Source organism: Mobula hypostoma, chromosome 3 (genome assembly GCF_963921235.1).
Source record: "Mobula hypostoma chromosome 3, sMobHyp1.1, whole genome shotgun sequence".
NCBI lineage: Eukaryota > Metazoa > Chordata > Chondrichthyes > Myliobatiformes > Myliobatidae > Mobula > Mobula hypostoma.
In genome coordinates this window covers 46,413,032-46,435,272 of record NC_086099.1, presented here as the reverse complement: position 1 = coordinate 46,435,272, position 22,241 = coordinate 46,413,032, and the positions used below count along the sequence as shown (strand labels likewise).

General features: G+C 40.0%; 1 protein-coding gene across 2 annotated transcripts in view; it reads left to right on the top strand.

Annotated features, from left to right (window-relative positions):
* LOC134343400 (3',5'-cyclic-AMP phosphodiesterase 4D) overlaps positions 1–22,241 on the top strand; it is a 541,959-nt gene that overhangs the window by 233,966 nt on the left and 285,752 nt on the right. The gene's annotated exons all lie outside the window — the stretch shown is intronic.

The window sequence follows — 22,241 nt, the reverse complement described above, 5'->3', positions numbered from 1 at the left end:
ACATGGCATATCTCAGCAGTAAATTCATCATATTTATTGCAGATGGTAGTTTTATGGTTCAAGTTAGTGGTGGCCCAGGTCAGAGTTCGCCCAGTCAAGAGAGAGGTGACAAAGACAATCTTGGCTCAGTCTGCAGAACACGGAGAAGGCTGCAGCCCAAAGTGCATGATGTACTAGGACAAGAAGTTGCAGCTTTGGGTTGGGGATCTGTTAAAGTGCTGAGGCACCTGAATCTGGGGCTCCAAGGCAGGAGATTAATTGGTGAGGGTCTGCTGCAAGAAGGCAGGAAGTTGGTTGAGAGTGACAAGCAGATGGTCAACGGTCTCCTGCTGCTTCTGAATCATGTACTCATTAAGATGAATGATTTTTTTAGGCAAGCAAACTCTGCTGGGTCAACGACTGGTTCACCCATCTTGTCAGGAGCTGACCCACATGCAAATCAGTGCAGACAATTTACTGGTGAGCAATCACTTTCCCAATAAACTGCGAAATAAAAAACCAAGAGTAACTGAATGCTAGGTGCAGCTGCTTGAGACAGACAGGTCTGATATCAAACAAGGACTGTGGATGAGAGCTGGGTTTAAACAAGCTGCAGGCATTGAGTTGGAAATGAATGGCAGGTGATTCCTATTAGCTGGGTGGAGACTGGGAGGCATCTGCCTATGCAGGCCCAACAGCTGTTTCACTTTATATGTGCCAAATAAAAGCTCATCTTTAATCTTTAAGCACTTCCAATGTTACAGATTCTTGTCCTCGTCTATAAGGGGGACTTGAACTTGCAACCATCAGCGTACGATGTGTGAGTTCTCTCCTATGACCCAGCACTGAAATAAAATAAAACTGATGAATGAGACAGAAAAGGAAAACACCTCTTCCATTTATAAATCATGCCTCCAGGAGCATTTTAAGATGCTTCCTAATGGACTAAATATATTCCTGTACAGTCACTCTAAGATGAAGAATGATTCTCAAAGGCATTCAGAAATCAGTCCCATCCACTTCACTAAACTTCCATTGCCAACCATAAAGCAGCTGCACAGTATGGTTGTGGTGAGTATCACCGATAAAGTCCTCTGAAATTATTTGCCATTTCTTGACTAGTAGTGTTTAGCACTAAGACAGACAGGGCTGCCGTTGTTTGGAAGTATCACTTTTTTTCGGGTACCCCTCCAAATTGCATACTGCTTTGACTTGGTATTAGAAGTCTGTCCCTCCAACATTGCCAGATCGAAGACTATGATCACCAACTAAACCTTGGGAATCCTTTTATCATCTTCCCAAGGGCGATTTGTAAAGGACAGTAAATGCTGTCCTTGCCAGTGGCAACATTGAATTAACACATTAACATTTCATGTATCATAAACAAAAAGAGGTGAACGATCAATAATTTTATTCTCGATGGTGTTAAAGGGAGAAGAAATATAGGCAAAACACCTAGGAAAGTAATAGTCTCTTTAAGGACTACCGTGGCAATTGGAAAAATGTGCCAATATTTAATGATTGGTCTTTATTATGTGCAGAAAACCATCCTTTCCACAAATTAAATGAATTGACCAATTTCTTGATGTGTGCTTTTGTTGTACAGCGCTTTATGTTGGTTCTTATTTCTGACAGTCATTTATATTTCATACTGTTCATTTTCCTGTGCCCTGGCTTGTTTGAGTACTGCCTTGCATATCACATCGACAGCTGGTCTGCAACATCCATGGTCGAATCTGAACAATGGAGGGCCTCGTTTTTACCGCAACAGGAAAAGAAACTATCCTCCATAAAATTTAATTCTCCCATCATTCAAAGAGGTTAAATAACCTTACATAAAACTGTAGCATGTTAATTCCAATTCATTGTAACTCGAGTGTTGTAATGAAGGAACAAAAATGAGCAAACATAAACCGCTGAAGATTGCAACCATTGTTACAATGGAGAAGAGGCACCAGCCATTCCACTAAACTTGCATTGGGATAAATGGAACTCTGTGATTTTATTTTTGAATTTAGTTTCAAAATTTTGTCCAGCCTAAGACAGTTAATAGGGAGTAGCAAATTCATATAAGGATGGGGGTTACATTTTTATAACAATAGTAGGGAAGTTGAGAACTGTTTTATGCAGTGAATTGTTTAGAAGTAAGTGTGCTTATTCGGGATCAGCTACATGAGAATTCAAAGATGATTTATTGATCCACTTTATTGCATACCTATGAATGAGATGATCAATAGATTTTGGATAGAGGTACATAAATATATTGATTACAGGTGACTGTATGTATTTGTAGTCATGTGTTTTGCTGCTGGTCACACTTCTGCTGTAGAATCAGCTGTGCTTTTATTTAATTAAATGACATGGATAAACAAACTGAGCATATTTACATAAAGTCTGGCATTTTCTACCTCGGATGACTGCATTTCAAAAAAAAACAGAATCTTAATTGAGCAGAGTTCTTGGATATTGAACAGCTACTTGCTGTTGTAGCAATTTGGCTTTCAATGATTTGTACAGAAGTCACTGAAATTACTATGCAGGTGTAGCAAACAACTTGTTTTCCTGTTTGAAACGGATTAGCCATGCCTCTGCAGGTGTGGGTAAGAAAGAAGGTACTCTGATTCAAACAAGAGGATGATTCAAACAACATGAGAAGTAAGAGATTAAACTGACTTTGGTACCAGCCATTTCAAGGCATCTATTTTATTTAATAGCAAAATTTGATGACTCTTCATTTTTGGCACCGTACTAGAAACTAAAATTCCGTTTGACTTAATAGTGTGATTCATGGATTTTGAAAGACTGCCTGCAAATGTGGGCATTGAATTTCCCTGCTCTTCAAAGTGGAGAAGATGCTCAAATTAAATAACGTTGAGAATTCTCAATATCGTATAAGATTGCATTACTTTTAGATGGTTCATAGGGACATTTCAAAATGAACTGGGCTTTCCCTAAGAAAATGTAACTGAGTTACTAGTTGGAAGGTAAGCTGGCCCATAACGTATTTGGTGAAAAGGTTCAGTTAGAGGCCCCTGTTTGCTGTTATTATAGAAAATCTTTTTTTCAGTAACGGAGGTTTAAAGACTTTGAGCAGAATACATCAGTGCTTTCTTTATTACAACAGTGGCAGATCATTTCAAAAGTACTGTACATTGTAAAGTGCTTTGGGGTGTTCCATAAAGTTATCCAGAAATATTATGTAATTTGCAGTTCTTTCTTTTCCCTCTATCTAGCTCTTGCTTCTTCCTTGCTTGATTACCTATTTGCCTTCATATCCAACATTGGTTTCTCCCAGACAACCTGATTCAAGCTCCCCTGTAATGTTTCATTATAAGAAGGAGAGGGGAAGATGATGGAAAGGTGAGGTTTGGGGGGGGGTGGGGTGGTTCCACAAGGGTGACCCACCCACAACAATGGGGGCTCAAACTTGTGGAGTCGCACGTGACCTAGAAATGATTGCTTTCATTCAGGGCAAAATATACCCCTCCGTTGCAGAATTCTCAAAACTGTAATATGTAATTGAATTTTGGTGCATTTATTTTTGAATTGTGGTTCAACTCCCTTCAGGATTGGATGTGCCATGTAAAGTGTTGATGCCCAGTGCTTCTTCAGTGAATCAGAGATAAATAAATGTTTGAAGGTATTTAAATGTTATAAAGCACAGAGTATTTAGCATGACAGAGAAGGAGTTTAACAACTTCAAACTCTGTAAGCACATAATGAAACTGCTAGCATTTGACAAGTAATAAAGTGCTTCTCTTGGCAATGTAATTCACATATTATATATAAATAATATTCCATCTTTGCAGAAATCAGGAGTAAAAAAGACAAGGCATGTAGGGACTATATCCCTGCATTTTTCATGGAAATGCAAAACGGAATCAGAATCAGGTTTATTATCACTGATGTGTTATGAAAATTGTTTATTTTTGTGGCAGCAGTACAGAGCAATAAAAAATAGGGCAATAAGAAGGAACAGTGAGGTAATGTTCATGGACGATTCAGAAATCTGATGGAAGAAGAGAAGAAACTGTTCTTATAATGTGAACTGTGGGTCTTCAGGCTCCTGCAACTCTTCCCTGATGGTAGTCATGAGAAGATGCATGTCCCAGGTGATGATGATAGCTGCCAACTTCGTGAGGCACTGCTTCTTGAGGATGTCCTCGATGGTGGGGTGGCTCGTGTCCGTGATGCAGTCCATATAGTTTGGTTTACAATTTAACTAACTCTAACAGTATTATTGCCAACATTCAGTATTGGTAATGATGCCTGCTGATTTACCTAGTCAGTGAAAAATGTAGACTAAATCTATAACGGGAAGTATTGTTTCCATGATGTGCTGGGCTGTGTCCACAACTGAACTTTTGCAGCCTCAGATAGCAGTTTCTTGGAGAAGTTGCCATACCATTAGTGATATGGGAATTTCCAGGTCATTCTCTGTCAGTCTTAAAATTCAGTCTGCATTTCTAGCTGTCACTCACCTTTACTCTTGCTCCATTCCCTTCATTGCTACAAGGAACGGGAACCCCATTACCTGGCAGCAACCAATTCTGGTAATGAAGCAACAAGTAATCTACTTCCATGAACTGTCTGGTAATTATGAAATGAAAAACAATTAGATTTTGCTTCTGCATTGTGGAATTAATCGTGTATTCTGCCAACTCACTCCACACTTCGTGCAGATAATGAAGCTTCATCCAACTTTTTCAAAGTCAGGTCATTTAAATAATTGATTGACAAGTAGAGTTATAAATGAAGGAGATATTTATGGCATAGGAGTTGCTTGTACAGTGCTAGGTAGTGCTGTGAGCTAAATGCACAATGATTTTACCAAAATGTCAAAATGATTCAGATTATTTTCTGTGTTTTTCTTATAAACCCTCTCGTAAGAGTCCTCTCTGGAAAAACTACTTACAAGAAATCTAGGTGGATAGTCCAGCTCTGTGCTTAAAGCATGCTGTACTACTGGAAGAGTTACCTACCGACCGAGCAGAGTCAATGTGGATTTATGAAGAAAGCAATCATGTTTGACAAATTTGCAGATGTTCTTTGAGGAGATGACGAGTAGATAAGATAAAGTGGAATAGGTTCATTGTATTTAGAATTTTAATGAGGTGGTCTACAAGTTTATAGGACATAAAATTAGGGTATTGTCATAGATTGAGAATTGTGAATGGATTGATAATTGGTTAATTGAACTAAAAACAAAGAACAAGTATTTTTTTCTCAAGTGTGACTCATGAGGTACATGATTACATCAACAATTTGGCTGAGAGGGCAATGTGTTCTTGAGTTTGCTGACTATACTAGACCAACTGGGATGGGGCCTGTGGAGGAGGATGTAAAGAGGCTTCAGGGGAAGTAAAACCAAGTGAACAGATAAAAGTACCAAAGATGAAATAGTATAATGTGGAGAAATGCTGAACTATCCACTTTGTGCAAAAATGTCAAATGATATAGTATAATGTGGAAACATGCAAAATCATCTACTTGGTGCAAAAATATTAAAACAAGTTACTTGCTAATTGGTGAGAGATTAAGTAGCATTGGTTTTCCAATGAACCTGGCTGTGCTTGTACAAAAGGAATGTCAAGGAGGAGAAAGTGGATAGACTTGATTATGTGAACCAATCATGTAAAAACAGATGAAAAGTGGTGACTTTCATTGGTGCTTGATGCAGCAAATTTCAGCAATGCCTAACATCCAAAATATGAAGTGCTACGAAATGCTCCTGACTCAGAAATTGACCTTACAATCTTGTTGCTTACTGTTTACTTGTATTGCACTTTTTCTCTAGCTGTTATATTGCTATTTTATTTTGTTCCTCCTTTATGCACTATTAAAAGCTTTTCACTGTATCTTGGTGGCATGTGACCATAATAAACCAATTCCCATTGTCTTTATGTTTGGGATCAATTTTGCAAAGTTCCATTTCACCTCAGATTGGATGGTTGTTGTTTCAAGTCCTGTTTTGCAGATCAGCTCAAAATCTAGGCTATCACTACAATGGCGTACAGAGAGGATGGCTACTGTCTGTTATGGTGACTATCTGATAATATGTTAAACTGAAGTGCCATGTGCACAGTCAGATGGATCGAAAAGATCACATGAGACATGAAATTCCTCGGAGGACTTTATTTTTTCTCAATATTTGTGGTAGTTATACGTGTATGTGTGTGTTTGAGTTAATTGCCTGTAGCATTTTCTGTTAGCCTAGTAATGTTTACTTCAACATGATGAGCTCTGTAACAGCTTGTGAAAGGTGTTATATAAATGGATATTTGACTGTTGTTCAAAGCTCCTGGAAATCCAAGCACTCGGCTCCTTAGGACCTTCCTACTGTGAGTTTTTTGTTTGTTTTTTGATGAGTGCCTCTTCTGCTAGTTGCTTTCTTTGGTTTTTCATGCCCAATGGGCATGGAAGCAATTCTGATTTTGCAGGCATTCTTTTGGTAGTCCAGCCACTTAACTTTGAACTGGAATCTGCTGAAGCCACTTGAGGTTTGTTTGGCAGAGAGCTGGGCAGCAATCTACCTTGGACTGGGATAGAGATTAGTCTGACCTTTTAAATAGCATTCAGTTTTCAGCTACAGAAATGTTAAAAGTTTGTTCTTTTACAAGTCAACACATGTGATTTAGACCAACGTAGTTGAAAATCTCACTGGAAATTAATTTTGATTATTGTGCATCTGATGATATCACGAGTGAAATGGACTGAAGTATCAGGGTAAACAAAATCTTGTACCAAATATTCCTTGCCACATTAATTATAGGCACTAATTCACTTAGAAATGTGAGCAAAACAGGTTATCCAAATCTTAGTGCAATTTTCAGAAGTATAATATTTTGTGCTTTGCCAGGATGGGTCTCTAGTCTATTGTTTTCCATTATAAAACTTCACTAATTTTTTAATTGCATCAACTTAAATCAGCAATATTGGACATTTCATGAAGCATTCTTCTATATTGTTTTCCATGTAGAAAAAAATTCTAGCACCACAAACAGGAAGTCAAACCTGGTTTGTGTTTTCCAGACCTTTGTGAATTTGAATTATGTTGATACTTACTAGATGATTACAGTTCCGGGCTGCACTTAGAATATTGTGTGTAGTTCTGTTTGCCCCATTACAAGAAGGATGTGGAGCAATGTTCTGTCTAAGGTGTGCGCACGCACACATCTTTTTCTGCTAGTGCACAAAGAAATTTAAACTGTGCATAAAGGGTCATTGCTCTCTACCTCATTGGCACGTTAAGTATATTTCAGGATCGTTCACAATCACGTTTCCTTTTCTGGTTTCTGATGGTGTTGACAATGTGGGTTTGCGATGATTTGTCTGCAGATTTTAGAACTGGCTTATTTATACTGTTTTTATTGAAGAAATTATTGTTTCACTATGTCTAATTCCAAAGAAGCAAAGGGCGTGAAGCGCAAAGGAACTGTTAGCTCATTTAAAGTGGGATGGTTAATGAAACAGTAGAAATATTTATGTACCATACAGAAATTGCTGGAGAATTTGCAAGTGGGAAGAAATGAAGTGATATTTGGAAATTTGAATTTTTAAAGTGTCATTTAGCAAGCAAATCACGTATGGTCAGTGTGCAAAAACTCCGGGTGAGAAAATCCTTCATTACCCGCTACAGGCCAGCTATGTATGTTTTGTGAGAGTGCAGATGAATGAGAGTGAAAATGATCAAACCCAGAGGAGATCAAAGTTCTTATTGACTGTGCTCTGCTGGCTGTTAAAATGACTACCTCCTATATATGAAACTTTGTGCGCATGCTGTTGTCACTGGGCAAAAAGTTTCACAGCACAAGACTTTTGCGCACACTGGTCGTTGATGTGGAGGCTTTGGAGAGGGTTTACTGAGATGCTGCCTGGATTAGAGAGTATAAACCGTAAAGGCAGACTTGGATTATTTTCTCTGGAATGAGAGATTGAAGAGAAATCCGTTAGGTGTTTATAAAAATATGAGAGACATAGATAAGGTAGACAATCAGAATCTTTTTTTCATCCAGTGTAGAAATATTGCTTATGAGAGGGCATAGCTTTAAGGAGAGAGGGGGAAAAAGTTAAAGGAGATGTGTAGGGCAAGTTCATTTACACACTGAGAGGTAGGTGCCTGAAAATGCTGCTAAGTATATAAGCAGATGCAAAAGCAACATCGAAGAGGCATTTAGAAGAGTACATCAACAGGCAGGGGATAGAGGGATTGGTTTGGATTAGCACAGACATAATGGGCAGCAGGGCCTGTCTCTGCACTGCACTGCATGCTCTGTGCTACTGATGTAGTTCTAACAGAGCATTGAGTGTGCATCCAAAATGTATTTCATATTCCAAATTATTAATCCAGTTTATCATCAAAGTGTGAATTCTAATTGCTGCTTTATTTGCTGTTTCCTTCTTTTCAATATCCTGGAGCAAATGAGCTTAGAATTTGTAAAGCTCCATGCAAGGTCACCTCTTTAAGGATTTTCCTGAATTCTTGCACATTAATGTGAAAGCATCCATAATTTTATTAATGTTAATTCTGAAAGATAATACTCAAGGTAGTGTGTCGATGAAGCCTGCAAACTCAGTACAGGTCACATTATATTTAAAAAAAAAACAGTAGAAGAAGCTTAACTGTGACAGTGAGCATGAATTTGAAGAGAAAACTAATAACTCGTTGATTCATTTGGAATGTAATTCAACAGAATCGTAATAGCAACAATTCAGGAGAGCACTAGAGAGAATTGGATATAAAACTGTGCAGTTTATTTTATAAAAACTTGTGTTGTACTCAGTGAAAACTTTCTTTAGGGCAGCAGAAAATATTTTTTCACTATTACTCTTCCATTGAGTCAAACCATTAGGCAGCTGGATCAGCAGATAAACATGTCGCATTATTAAATGGCATACAATCTAGCAATCAAGGCTGAGACAAATACTCTCAGATGAATGCACAATACTCTAATGGCTTTTGTTCCCTGATACTTGCCCAATTTTCTCACTTCTGTATATAATATCATGACTCCCCTACTGAGGTATGAATGACCAGAGGAAGATTTATCTCCACTGTCTCTCTTCCCAAGATGATTTGTTGCTTTGGAATAGTGTGAGCTATGATGGGCTCGGCAGAGAAGTGGAGGGAATTCCATGTTGGAATGCCAGGGGAACAATAGCTCATCTCCCAGAATTTTCCTCTGAGTTTGTTGCCACAGAGTCAGGAAGTCATACTGCATGGGACCAGCTCCTAGATCCAGCAGGTCCATGATAACTATCTAATTCATTTGCCCGCACTCGGTCCCCAGCCATCCATACTTTGGCATTTGAAGTGTAGGGCTCTCAGTATACTAGGTGAACTGTTAACTGTTGATCGCTTATTACCAAAATGGCTTCTCTGAAGTGTTATACTAAAATGGCTTCTCGCAATGTTAACTGCTGAGCAAGGGGTTCTCTGTAACTGCAATGTTTGGGTTATACAGGGAGGTAATGGAAATTGTATTCATTTGTTAGCCAATGGAAACCATGTTCTGTTATCTTGTATACGTGTGCTGAGTTGAGGAGCGCAGGCTTTTGCGGGAGGCGAGCAGAGAGGACGGACGTGTGAGGAGCGGACAGCGGTTCCATGCCAGCAGCCTGTAAGGAGTTCATAAGACCATAAGACATAAGAGCAGAATTAGGCTATTTGGCCCATCAGGTCTGCTCCATCATTCAATCATGAGCTGATTCACTTCATCCAGTCATACCCACTCCCGTGCTTTCACCCCATAACCTTTGATGCCCCGGTTAATCAAGACCTTATCCATCTCTCCACCATTCAATCACAGTTGATCCTTTTTCCCTTCCTCAACCCCAATTCCCGGCCTTCTCCCCATAACCTTTGATGCAGTGTCCAATCAAGAACCTATGAATCTCTGCCTTGAATACACCCAATGACCCGGCCTCCACTGCTGCCTGTGGTAACAAATTCCACAAATTCACCACCATCTGGCTGAAGGAATTTCTCCACATCTCTGGTTTAAATGGCCATCCCTCCTGAGGCCACATCCTGAGGCTGTGCCCTTTAGTCCTACACTCCCCCACCAAATGAAGCATCCTTTCCGCATCTACTCTGTCTAGGCCTTTCAACATTCAAAAGGTTTCGATGAGGTCCCCTTCATCCTTCTGTATTTGAGGGGGGATCTCAAGATCAAGCTGATTAGGATAGGAATTCTTGGAACTCTGGCCATAGAGAAGACTCTCAGGATCTGGAAGCACTGTTGTTGCTGCTTTGAGATGGTAAACACAACGTTTCCCCTAATTTTTAATGACCTGTGTGCATAAAAATCTTGTGCTGTGCAATTTTTCTGCCCAAGTGACAACATGTGCACACTGAATGATTTCTTCATTTAAAAAAAAGTATAAATCAGCCAGTTCTAAAACCTGCAGACATCACCAACTCCACCTTGTCAATACTGTCCACATCAGAAACTGGAAAATGAAATGTGATTGTTCACGTTTAACAGGTCAATGAGGTAGAGGGTGACAATCTTCAGTGCACAGTTTAAATTCCTCAGTGTGCTAGCAGAAAAAGATGTGTGTATGCACACACCTTAGAGGGAACAATGCGTAAACTGTTGAAAGGGAATGTTTAAGGACCCAAAGGGGATTGAAGATCCTCCCGTGAGAGAAGGAGGCAAACATGCAAAATCACTCATGATTTCTAGTTTAATATTTCAAACAGGAACAAAGGCACTTGGACTTGACTTTTTGGAGTTCACTTTTTCTACAATGATGTTAGAAACATTCTGAGTACAGAGAATATCATAAAATTGTTCTGATATTTGCAAACATGGAGAGGAAAATCAATAGTGTCGGAATAGAGAGGACATAGAGAGTGTCTAAGTAAGATATTCCTGAGATCAAACGGGAAGGAAGTTCTGGGACATACAGACTTGCTGTAATAGGACAGCACTGTGAGCTGATGTATCTATCAGTACTGTAGAGGTGGAGTTCCTAAGTCATGTCTAAATTTCCTTTGGCCCACTTTTGAAATATAAAGCCAGTAGTCAAGTGTTTGAGTGAGCTGGCTTCTTCCTCTGTGATCTTCAATTCTCTTCAGATAATCCACATTAGCTCTTTAACAATTGTAAAAGGAACCCTCTTTTTTTTTAATCTTCCAACTTCTGATGTTGATTGCATGCATTAGAATTCTGCAAGCTGTACAGGCTCAAAATATGTTGACTACACAAAGAGAGTTCTGGAAAGTACATGGCATGAATACTGACCTGAGTTAATTGGACAAAACAGGCCACTGATTCATTATCACCTGTTTATTTTGAATTTTTATCTTGTTCAGACCCTTGGACAAAAATCAGTAACTGCAATCTAATTCAAAAAGCATTTTCAGCGGTTTTCCTGGTACAGTTAACAAAGCTGCTACTGACCACTAATTCCTGTAATTACACTGTTATCTGTTTACACGGAGCTTGTGAATTACAGTTCTTGGTACTGTACTTTGCCATTAAAAATGAATATGATGTCTGATGAAACATGTAAACACAATGTGAAGTTTTGTAGGCAGGGTATACGTTTGCTAGGTCTCAACCTTAGTTATGTCCCGACTCAGGTTTGTGGACTTATACTTCCTCCTTTCCCTGCAGTTGCCAATGGCACAAAGGTTATTGACCTGAAACATGATTCTGAGAACTGTAAATTGAGGGCTCTGACTCCCTGAGTTCACAAACAAACTTTGAGCCTGCAGGAAAGTACACTCAGTGGCTACTTTATTAGGTACACCTGTACACCTACTTGTTTAGTCAGTCATGTAGCAGCAATTCAATACATAAAAGCATGCAGACATGGTCAAGAGGTTCAATTATTGTTCAGACCAAACATCAGAATGAGGAAGAAATGTGAACTATGACTGTGGAATGATGGTTTGAGTATCTTAGAAACTGCTGAGTATCTGGAGTTTTCAACGACAACAGTCTCTAGAGTTTACAGGGGAAGGTGCGAAAAACACAAAGTATCCAGTGACCAGCAGTTCTGTGGGTGGAAACGCATTGTTCAAGGGAGAGTCAGAGAAGAATAGCCAGACTGGTTCAAGCTGATATGATGCATTAAAACAGTGGTGTGCAGAAGAGCATCTCTGAATGCACAACATGTCAAACCTTGAGTTGGATGAGCTGCAGCAAAAGAAGATCACGAACATGCACTCCGTGAATAGGAGGTAGATACAGGCGGTGCCTAATAAAATGGCCACTGACTGTAGTCCCAGTGTAATGAAAGGTATCAACCTCTGACAGGACATTAACTAAACACTGCTGGTTCTGTTCTGGTAAGGGACCCACTTCCCCAAAGATTGGGAAATGGAAGTGAGAGCTCCAAGCAGATCTGGCAGTACATGGCAGAGTCAGCTTTAGAATGCTAGCACCTTTTGGGCGGGAAAATGCAATGTTTTCAGTGGCAAATTAGCAAATGTTGCAAGTTTGAAGGGAATATAAATATCAGTCAAGTCATTTTGGTAAAATTATGGATTCATTTAGGAAAGATGTATTTTGATCACTTCTATTAGCCAGTGGTATTTTGTATTTTATTTTAGTTTGAAGTGTATGCAAAAATTATTTTTAATGGGTTTATTAACTTGATTTTTTTTGGTTTGTATTATTACATATCCTGAGCTGCAGTGAAAAGCTTTGTTTGCATGACATCATCTAGATCATTTCATACATATGTACATCGATATAGTACGAAAGGAAGATCAAAGGTACAACAACGGAACACATAATATGATATTGCAGTAACAGAAAGTGCAGTGCATTTGGTCAAATAAGGTGCAGGCACCATGATGGGGTAGAGCAGGAGACTAGGTGCTCTTTATTGTGCAAGAGGTTTATTCAAGAGTCTTGTAACAACAGGGTCAAAGTTGTCCTTGAGCTTGGTGATACATTTTAGAGTTGTACAGTCATAGCAAACAACTTCTTCCTGCTCCCTTAACTCCTGGTGGAGTTGTTGGGGAGCCATCATGACAAGCTTTGCACCAGCTTTTTGGTGTGCTCATCATGCAGCCTGTCTTGGGCATCTGAAACCTGGTGGAGCCCATCCCTCTCCAGGTTTGACCACAGCCGATTTCCTCCAACTAGGTGGCTCGCCTTGGTCGTGAACACGTGGCCGTTATGGTTCATCACAGAACCTTTCCACCCCAGCCGGTGACTTCATCATGGAAGTCTTTTGCCAGTGGTGCCGTGTTAACACCATCTCTTCACGTGGTTTAGCCCGCCAGCTGAAGCAGTTTACAGGGGTATGGTGCTTGGAACCAACACGTGATAGATTTAGGAGATGGATGAGGACCAGTGATGCCCATCTACCCTGTCTGGTAGGAAGCAGCATGACAGACATCAAAGGTACTACCTCTTTCCAGAGCCCCCTATACCCCATAGCAAACTACAGCACAGAAACAGTCCCATCGGCCCATCTAGTCTGTCCTGAACATTTAAATTGCCTGCTCCCATCAACCTGCACTGGGACCACAGCCCTCCATACACCTACCATCCATATACCTATTCAAACTTCTCTTAATCTCTTGAAATCGAACTTGCATGCACCACTTGCGCTGGCTCCACACTCCCACTACCTTTTGAGTGAAGAAGCTTCCCCTCATGTTCCCCTTAAACTTCTCACCTTTCACCCTTAACCCATGCCACCTAATTGTAGTCCCATCCAATCACAGTGGAAAAAGCCTGCTCGCATTTACCCTATCTATACCCCTCATAATTTTATATACCACTATCAAATCTCCCCTCAAAATTTTACGTTCCAAGGAAAACAGTCCTAACCTATTCAACCTTTCCTTATAACTCAGGCCCCCCAGAGCCAGCAACATCCTCGTAAATTTTCTCTGTTCTCTTTCAACCTTGTTTACATCTTTCCTTTATGTAGGTGATCAAAACTGCACACAATACTCCAAATTAGGCCTCACTTTGATTTATGAAGGCTAATGTGCCAAAAGCATTTTTTTAATGACCTTATCAAACTCTGATGTCACTTGCAATGAATTATGGACTTGCATTCCCAGATCTCTTTGTTCTACCACACTCCCAATGCCCTACTGTTTACTGTGTAAGACCTACCCGGTTGGTCCTACCGAACTGCAACACCTCACACTTGACTGCATTAAATTCCATCTGCATTTTTCAGCTGGTCCAGATCCTGCTGCAAGCCATGATAGTCTTCCTTGCTGTCCACTACACCCTGATCTTAGTGTCATCCACAATTCTGCTGATCTAGTTAACCACTTTATATAAGATGACAAACAACAATGGATCCAGCACCAATTCCTGTGACACTCCAGTAGTCCCAGCCCTCCCAGTCAATGTCAAATCCAATTTCCTACCTCATCTGGAATGCTGAGTGACTGAACCTTTTTGACCAACCTCCCATGCAGGGCCTTGTCAAATGCCTTGCTGAGGTCCATGTGGACAACATCTACTGTCTTGCTTTCATCAACTTTCCTAGCAACTTCCTCAAAAATCTCTGTATGATTGGTTAGATACAACCTACCACATGTGAAGCAATACTGACAATCATTAATCAGTCCATATCTAGACAAATACTTATGTATTCGGTCCCTTAAAATACCTTCCAATAACTTTCCCACTGCTGATGTCGGACTCACATGCCTCTAATATCTTAGTTTATTTTTAGAGCCTTTCTTAAACAACGGAACGACATTGGCTATCCACCAATCCTCTGGTATCTCACCTGTTGCTAAGACTGATTTAAGTATCTCTGCTAGGGCCCCGAGAATTTCTGCACTTGCTCCCTCTTAGAGTCTGAGGGAACACCTTGCTAGGCCCTGGGGATTTATCCACCCTAATTTGCCTCAAGACAGCAAACAACTCCTCCTCTCTAATCTGTGTAGGGTCCATGAAATTGATGCCTTTTTGCCTCACTTTTGTCGACTGTGTCTTTCTCCTGAGTAAATACAGATGCAAAAAATTCATTTAAGATCTCTCCCAGCTCTTTTGGCTCCAAGCATGGATTACCATTCTGATCTTCCAGAGGACCAATTTTGTCCCTTGGATTCCTTCTCTAGCTTTGGTATCTTCTGTCCAGAGGAATTGGAGAGAAGTGAGAATAATAAATGCAAGAGATTCTGCAGATGCTGGAAACCCAGATAACCCATACAATAGAAAATGCTGTAGAAATTCAGCAGGTCAGTTAGCATCTATGGAAAGGAATTAACAGTCAAGACATTTTGGGTGGGGACCCTTCATCAGGTCCAGACTGTTCATCAGAACAACTGTTCTCAACTGTTCCTTTCCATAAATGCTGCCTGATCTGCTGAGTTCCTCCAGCATTTAGTTTGTGTTACTGGGGAAGTGAGAATGACCAGTTTAGAAGATGTCCTTGATCATGTTGGCTGCCTTCCCAAAGCGGCAGGAGGGACATTGGTTTTCATGATAGATTGGATGTAACTTTCAGAAATTTCTCTATGTCTAGGGCAGAGTATTTCTATACCATGCTGTGATGCCACAAAATAGGATGTTTTCTATGGTGCATCTATAAAACAATTGGTGAGGGTTATTGGGGATGTACTAAATTTCCTCAGCCTTGAGAGGAAGTAGAGATTTTCGTGTACCTTCTTGGCTATCGTGTTTACATGGCTGGACCAGGATTAAACTACCGGAGTTATTTACATCTGGGAACATGGAGTCCCCTACCACCTCCACCTCAGAAATATTAATACAAAGAGGAGTGTGTACTCTACCCCACATTCTCAAGTCAATGACTAGTTCATTTGTTTTGTTGATATTGAGGGGAAGGTTGCTGTGTTGACACTATGACAATAGGCTGTCCAGATCCTTCCTGTACTCTGTCTCGTCATTGTTTGAGATTCAGCCCCCTACAGTGGTATCATCTGAAAATCTATGGTAGAAGTTCGAGCAGAATCTGGCCACATTGTTGAATGTATACAGGAAACTGCAAGAAAATAAATTTACAGAAAAAATGATCCTCAAAGGCATAAAGCACAATAGATGGCGCTCCAAAGTATGGGAGGTGATTATAACACAATCTGAAAGGTGATGTATTTAGTATTACTGTGAACACTTTAGAAGTATTTTCTTATACAGATTTTGGAGAATTAGATGTCCACTGTACCTGACTGTATTTCCTCACAGAGTAAAAATTAACACTTTCTTGAGGTATTTTTAAAATGTTTCTTTCTCTGATGAGTGCAGCATTTTTAAGACCAACCCATGAGACTAGACACAGAGGAGGGAATTTGGACTATAGATGCAGGTGAAATCATATTTGATGCACATGATATATCTCTCCAAGTTGTGACTTCCACAAATTGAATAGATTTGTGTTGGTCTGTTGAATGTTACACACTGTTGGATGAAGCCTTAATATCCTCGCATACTGAGATGAGCTGGGCCCTTGTTTTGGTTTTCTACAATGTAATTCTGACACACGTGCTTTTTGAAATTAAAACCCATCTCATTAATTCTATATTTTACCATCTATGTTTTCTGCCTTGATCAGTATTTTAGCTTTTTTTCTGTTTTTGATTTGGATTTCCAGCACTGCAGTATTTTGCTTTTGACTAGTAAGAGTTTTTCTTACCAACAGAAGTCTAATAATTGGCAGAATGGTATGTCAGGGTATTATTAGATTTTGCAAATAAGTAAAAATCCTGTGTGATTTTTTTTTTAGTTTGTCTCACAGGATGTTATGTGGAGTTTGTTCAATATCTGTGAAGTGCGTTATTGGATGTTTAAATTGTGTGCAATCATGGTTTTAATTCAATTCCAAGTATAATAATTATGCAAGTTTCCCTTTTAAGAAAGGCTAATTCATTAACTGAGAACAGATTGAACTGATTTTTTTTTATCTCTCTTTCAGCGTAATGCTCCCTTGGTGGTAGCTGTCAATTTAAAAAATTGCTTAATGCTCCAAGAATTCTTGCACATTTGATTTGTTGCTGATATTGACATGAAACACTAGTTAGTTTTGTTCAAAAGCTCCAGAGGGTAGACAAGAATATATTATAAAATAATGTGGTGAGGAATCCTTGTTAAAATAACTCCTGTAAATTGTGAACTCTGCTAACACTGAAAAATGTTCTGAGGAATCATAAAATGCTGACTTATAATTTACCAACCCATTCCACTAAAAGAATAAATCAAATCAGTTGTCTTTGAATGTTGCAGCTTCTACCTCTGCTCTTTATTAAATGATGACAGATCTACTATTTGGACAGCAATCAATGATAGATTGCTTGGAGCATTAATTAATGTATTCCCAAGCTGTTGGAGAAACTTACAAATGCAAGGCCAAAATATTATACATTGACCAGTGTTACACTCCATATAATGTAGTTGATTCTGGAATAATAGTTGGGGAAGGGAGTGAAATTAGTCATGACACACAAAGTTTGCAGAATTGACTGAGGCTTAATATCATGTTGATGGGCTTATCCATGTCAATGTTGTATAGGATGTTAGGGAGTGAAGGGAAGTACAGCTGGATGTGGTTAGTGTAAACCTGGAAATTGACATTAGCTTACATTTCTCGATAATATGGTTCATTTTAGAGGAACAACTATTCTCTTCTGATGCCCTCACCTACCTGATATTGGGCCTTGGTTTTCATAACTATCAAGTTGCACATTGTAAACAGGAACATATTGTAAAGTGGAGATAGAAGAGACTGCAGATGCTAGAATCCGAAACAAGCACCAAACTGCTAGAGGAACTCAGAAGATCAAGCAGCTTCTGTGAAGGCAAAGTTTAATTCCTTTGTATTGAATTGAATTGACTTTATTTCTTACATCCTTCACATACATGAGGAGTAAAAATCTTTACGTTACGTCTCCGTCTGAATGTGCAATGTGCAATTCATAGTAATTTGTAAAAAAAATAGTATGTACAGCAGGACAGTCAATATAGCATAGAAATACAGTTGTGTCAGCATGAATTAATCAGTCTGAAGGCCTGGTGGAAGAAGCTGTCCCAGAGCCTTTTGGTCCTGGCTTTTATGCTGCAGTACTGTTTCCCAGATGGTAGCAGCTGGAACAGTGTGTGGTTGGGGTGACTCTGTTCCCCAATGATCCTTCGGGCCCTTTTTACACACCTGTCTCTGTAAATGTCAGATCATGTGAGATCTTTGATGTGTATTGTCATTGCTGGATACTTTGTAGCGCACATGTTAAACCATATTAGACCATCACTGAATGTTGTAAATTGGTTTATTGTCACAAGTAGCGAAGTACAGTGACAAAATTGTTTTGCATATTGTTCATGCAGATCAACTTGTATGCATAATAAAGCGTTACAGTTATAGACAAATTGTAGTGCAGATAGATAATAAGGTGTAAGGTTATAACGAGGTAGATTGTGAGGTCAAGTGTCCATTTTATCATACTAGGGGACTGTATAATAGTCTTACAAGAAAAGGATAGATGCTGTCCTTGAGCCTGCTGGTACGTGCTTTCAGGCTTGGGAATGGGGAGGAGAGAGATGTCCGCAGTGGTGGGACCTTTGATCATGCTAGCTGCTTTGCTGAGCCAGTGAGGAATGCAGGGAAGCTGGTTTCATGATCTGGTGAGCAGTGTCTACAACTCTCTGCCGTCTCTTTTGGTCTGGTGCAGAGCAGTTGCCATACCAAGCTGTGAAGCCTCTGGATAGAAAGCTTTTTAAGATGGATTGATAAAAATTGGTGATGGCCACAGTGGACATGCCAAGTATCTTTAGCCTTCTGAGAAGCAGAGGCACTAGGGAGCTTGTTTGGCTCAGGACAAGTGGCTGGTCCAGGACCAGTCGTTGGTGATGTTCACTCGTAGGAACATGAAGCTCTCAACCCCCTCGATCTCAGCACTGCTGATGTACACAGGAGCATGCGCAACACCCCACTCCCTCTTCCTAAAATCAAAGCCCAGCTCCTTTGTTTTGCTGATGTTGAGGGAAAGGTTGTTGTCGTGACACTGCCCTACTAAGATCTCTATCTGTTAACCATACTCCGACTCATCTTCATTTGAGATGTGGCCCACTACATGGTACAGGTGCACATTCCTTAATCCGAAATTCTGAAATCCAAAAAGCTCCAAAAACCGAAGTTTTTTTTGCCAACAGCTGGCATCAGGTGTGACGTGGCAGCACTAGCAGAGGCCGCCAGACGTCAGTTGTGGCTCAGCGCTTGTACTGGTTACACCTGCAATTGCTGTTCGCTGATATTTTGTGTTCACTGTTGACTTTGTGTTTAATTTCACTGTGAAAATGTCAAAAAGAGCTGCAGATACCCCTATGGGTAACAATGAGAAAAAGAGAAGGAAGCATCTATCATTATTAATAACACAAAGTGGAGTTATTGCAGAAGCTTGATCGTGGTGTGTCTGTGCGGCGTCTTACTGAAGAAAATAGTGTCGGAACTACCACTGTATATGGTTTAAATAAACAGAAAGACAAGTTACTGAAGTTTTATAGTGACAGTGACGTTCTACATTTATTCCAATAAGTCATTTACCATGTGTTTGATTCGGTTCATTTGAAGCTGTATATTTTTATGTTTTATTGAATGTTTTTGTTCGAAATAAAGTTTTTTCTTGTCAGTATTCCCTAAACAATACAGTATAACAACTATTTACATAGTATTTACATTGTATTAGGTATTATAAGTAATCTAGAGATGATTTAAAGTATACGGGAGGATGTGCGTAAGTTTGGTGCGCCACCGGGTCCTAAAGTCCACCGTGCTGAGACAGGTTAAGTAAGGGACTTGAGCATTTGTGTTTTTTGGTATGGGGGGGGGGGGCGGTCTGAAATCCGAAAAATTCTGAATTCTGAAATGCAACTGGCCCCGAGGATTTCGGATAAGGAATTGTGGACCTGTATCATTTTCAGATTTGTAGATGGAGTTAGAATAGAACCTGGCCATGCAGTTGTGAGTATATAGGGAGCAGACAGGGAACTGAAGATGCAGGCTTTTTGGCATGTGTGTTCAGGATGATCGTGGCAGAAGTATTGAGCCCCAGACCCTATCAATCAGTTTCTGTTCAACACGTGCTTAGAATGCATTAAGTCCATCTAGAAGGAATGCGCTGTTGTCAGCAGTGCTTTCTGACTTCATCTTTTATAGCATATAATCCCTGCCACAACTGCAGCTAATCTGGGACTGGTATTGTCTCCTGGCATCCCTTATAGCTTTACAAATGTCTCAGTTCACATCTCATTTCCTTGTAAAAGTCAGGGTCATTAGATTTGAATGGTTCGCCCTGTTCATCCATGGTTTCCAATTTGGAACCACTAAGATCATCCTCTTTGGTCTGCAGTTCTCAACACACTTGCTGATAAAGTCCATAATGGTGCTGACAGACTCATTAAGGTTAAGTGCTAAGTCTTTGAACCTAGACCAGTTAACCGACTCAAAGCAGTCACGTAGAGGCTCATCTGTATCCACAAACAAGCTCTGAATAACTTCTGATTTGTTGAAGGAGCACAACTTGACCATCTGATTTCCCAAAGTGTGCGTTGAGTGTGGTTTGCTAGGCATCTTTGATGGGGCAATGGTTGTTTGGCCCTCTGGTAGGACAGAAGACATTCTGGTAGCATTTTGATTACACTCTTGAAGCTGGCCTGGTTGAAATCAACAGCAATGTTGATGAGGGCTTCTAGGCATCTGTTTCAAGACTGTTAACCATGAAGTATAGTTTGTTGAGAGCCTACTTCACATCTGCCTAAGCTGAGATGTAGACTGCTGTCAGGATAACTAAAGTGAACTCGCCTGCCAGGTAGTATGGTAGATATTTGAAGCTGAGGGAGCAGGAACTTACCAGGACTTCCATGTCTGAGCACCGCAAAGTGTTGGATAGGAAGCAAAGCTCTCAATTTGCACGGTGACAATGTATGGTCTAGATCTTGCTGAATGCGGGTATGGAGTGGTTCACTTGGAACATTCTGCATCCCCTCTTTTGACTGTACGATCGAAAGAAGTTCAGGCAGATGTGGTGACAGGTATTGGGAAGAGATAATGACAACGATCAGGAAGAGGAATGGGAGTTGATAATTCTTTGAATCTCAAAGCTTGTGGATCATATGTAATTTAAATTCCATTAAGTATTTTTGAAACTTGAAGCCGGTTTTAAACTTTTTGCAATGGAGTTTATGATTTAGTCCTGCTGGAGATAGTTGGACTCAGGACAGTAGCGTGAGGAAATTCCTACATTGATATTCCCAGACTGGGATGATTGCCTACAGCTATCTTCCTTTGTATGAAATATGGCACCAGTATTGGAAGGTTTTCCCACTGATGCCCATTGACCTCAGTTTCACCTTTGCATCTTGAGCCACATTTGGCCAAATGCTACATCAAAAGTCTAAAATAGTAATTCTCACCAATAGTGATGCAAAGACATTGTCCTGAAACAGTGAATCTGTTTTAAAAAGCTGAATTTCAGGGGTATGGTAAAAGGTTATTGACCTGAAGCATTACGCGTTTTTATCCTTTCCTGAGGATGAATGTGTGATACACGTCTGCCTACTAAGGAGCACTTTCAGCACACCACACTTAATGTTCAGCAGCCAGATTACTGGACCTTATTTTTTTGATATCTTTGCCATGAAGACATTTGATATTTTCAGAAGGCATTTGATAAGATGCCACACATGAGGCTGCTTAACAAGATAAACTCCTATGGCATTGGAGAGAGTTCAGAGGAGATTTACGAGGATGATTCCGGGAATGAAGAGGTCAACATATGAGAAGCATTTGGCAGCTTTGGGCCTGTACTCACTGGAATTTGGAAGAATGTGTGGGGTTCTTACTGAAACCTACTGTATGTTGAAAGGACTAGATAGGATGGATGTGGAAATGATGTTTCCTATGGTGGGGGTATCCAGAACTAGAGGGCACAGCCTCAAAATTAAGGAGTGACCTTTTAGAAGAGTTAAGGAGGAATCTTTTGTTAGCCAGAGAATAGTGAATCTGTGGAATGCTTTGTCACAGACTGTGGTGGAGGCCAAGTCTTGAGTGTATTTAAGGTGGAAGTTGATTGTTTCCTGATTGGTGATAATTTTTCGAAACTCTTTAGATTCTGGACGAGTTCCTGAGGATTGGAGGGTGGCTAATGTAACTCCACTTTTTAAAAAAGGAGGGAGAGAGAAACCAGGGAATTATAGACCGGTTAGCCTAACATCGGTGGTGGGGAAACTGCTGGAGTCAGTTATCAAAGATGTGATAACAGCACATTTGGAAAGCGGTGAAATGATCGGACAAAGTCAGCATGGATTTGTGAAAGG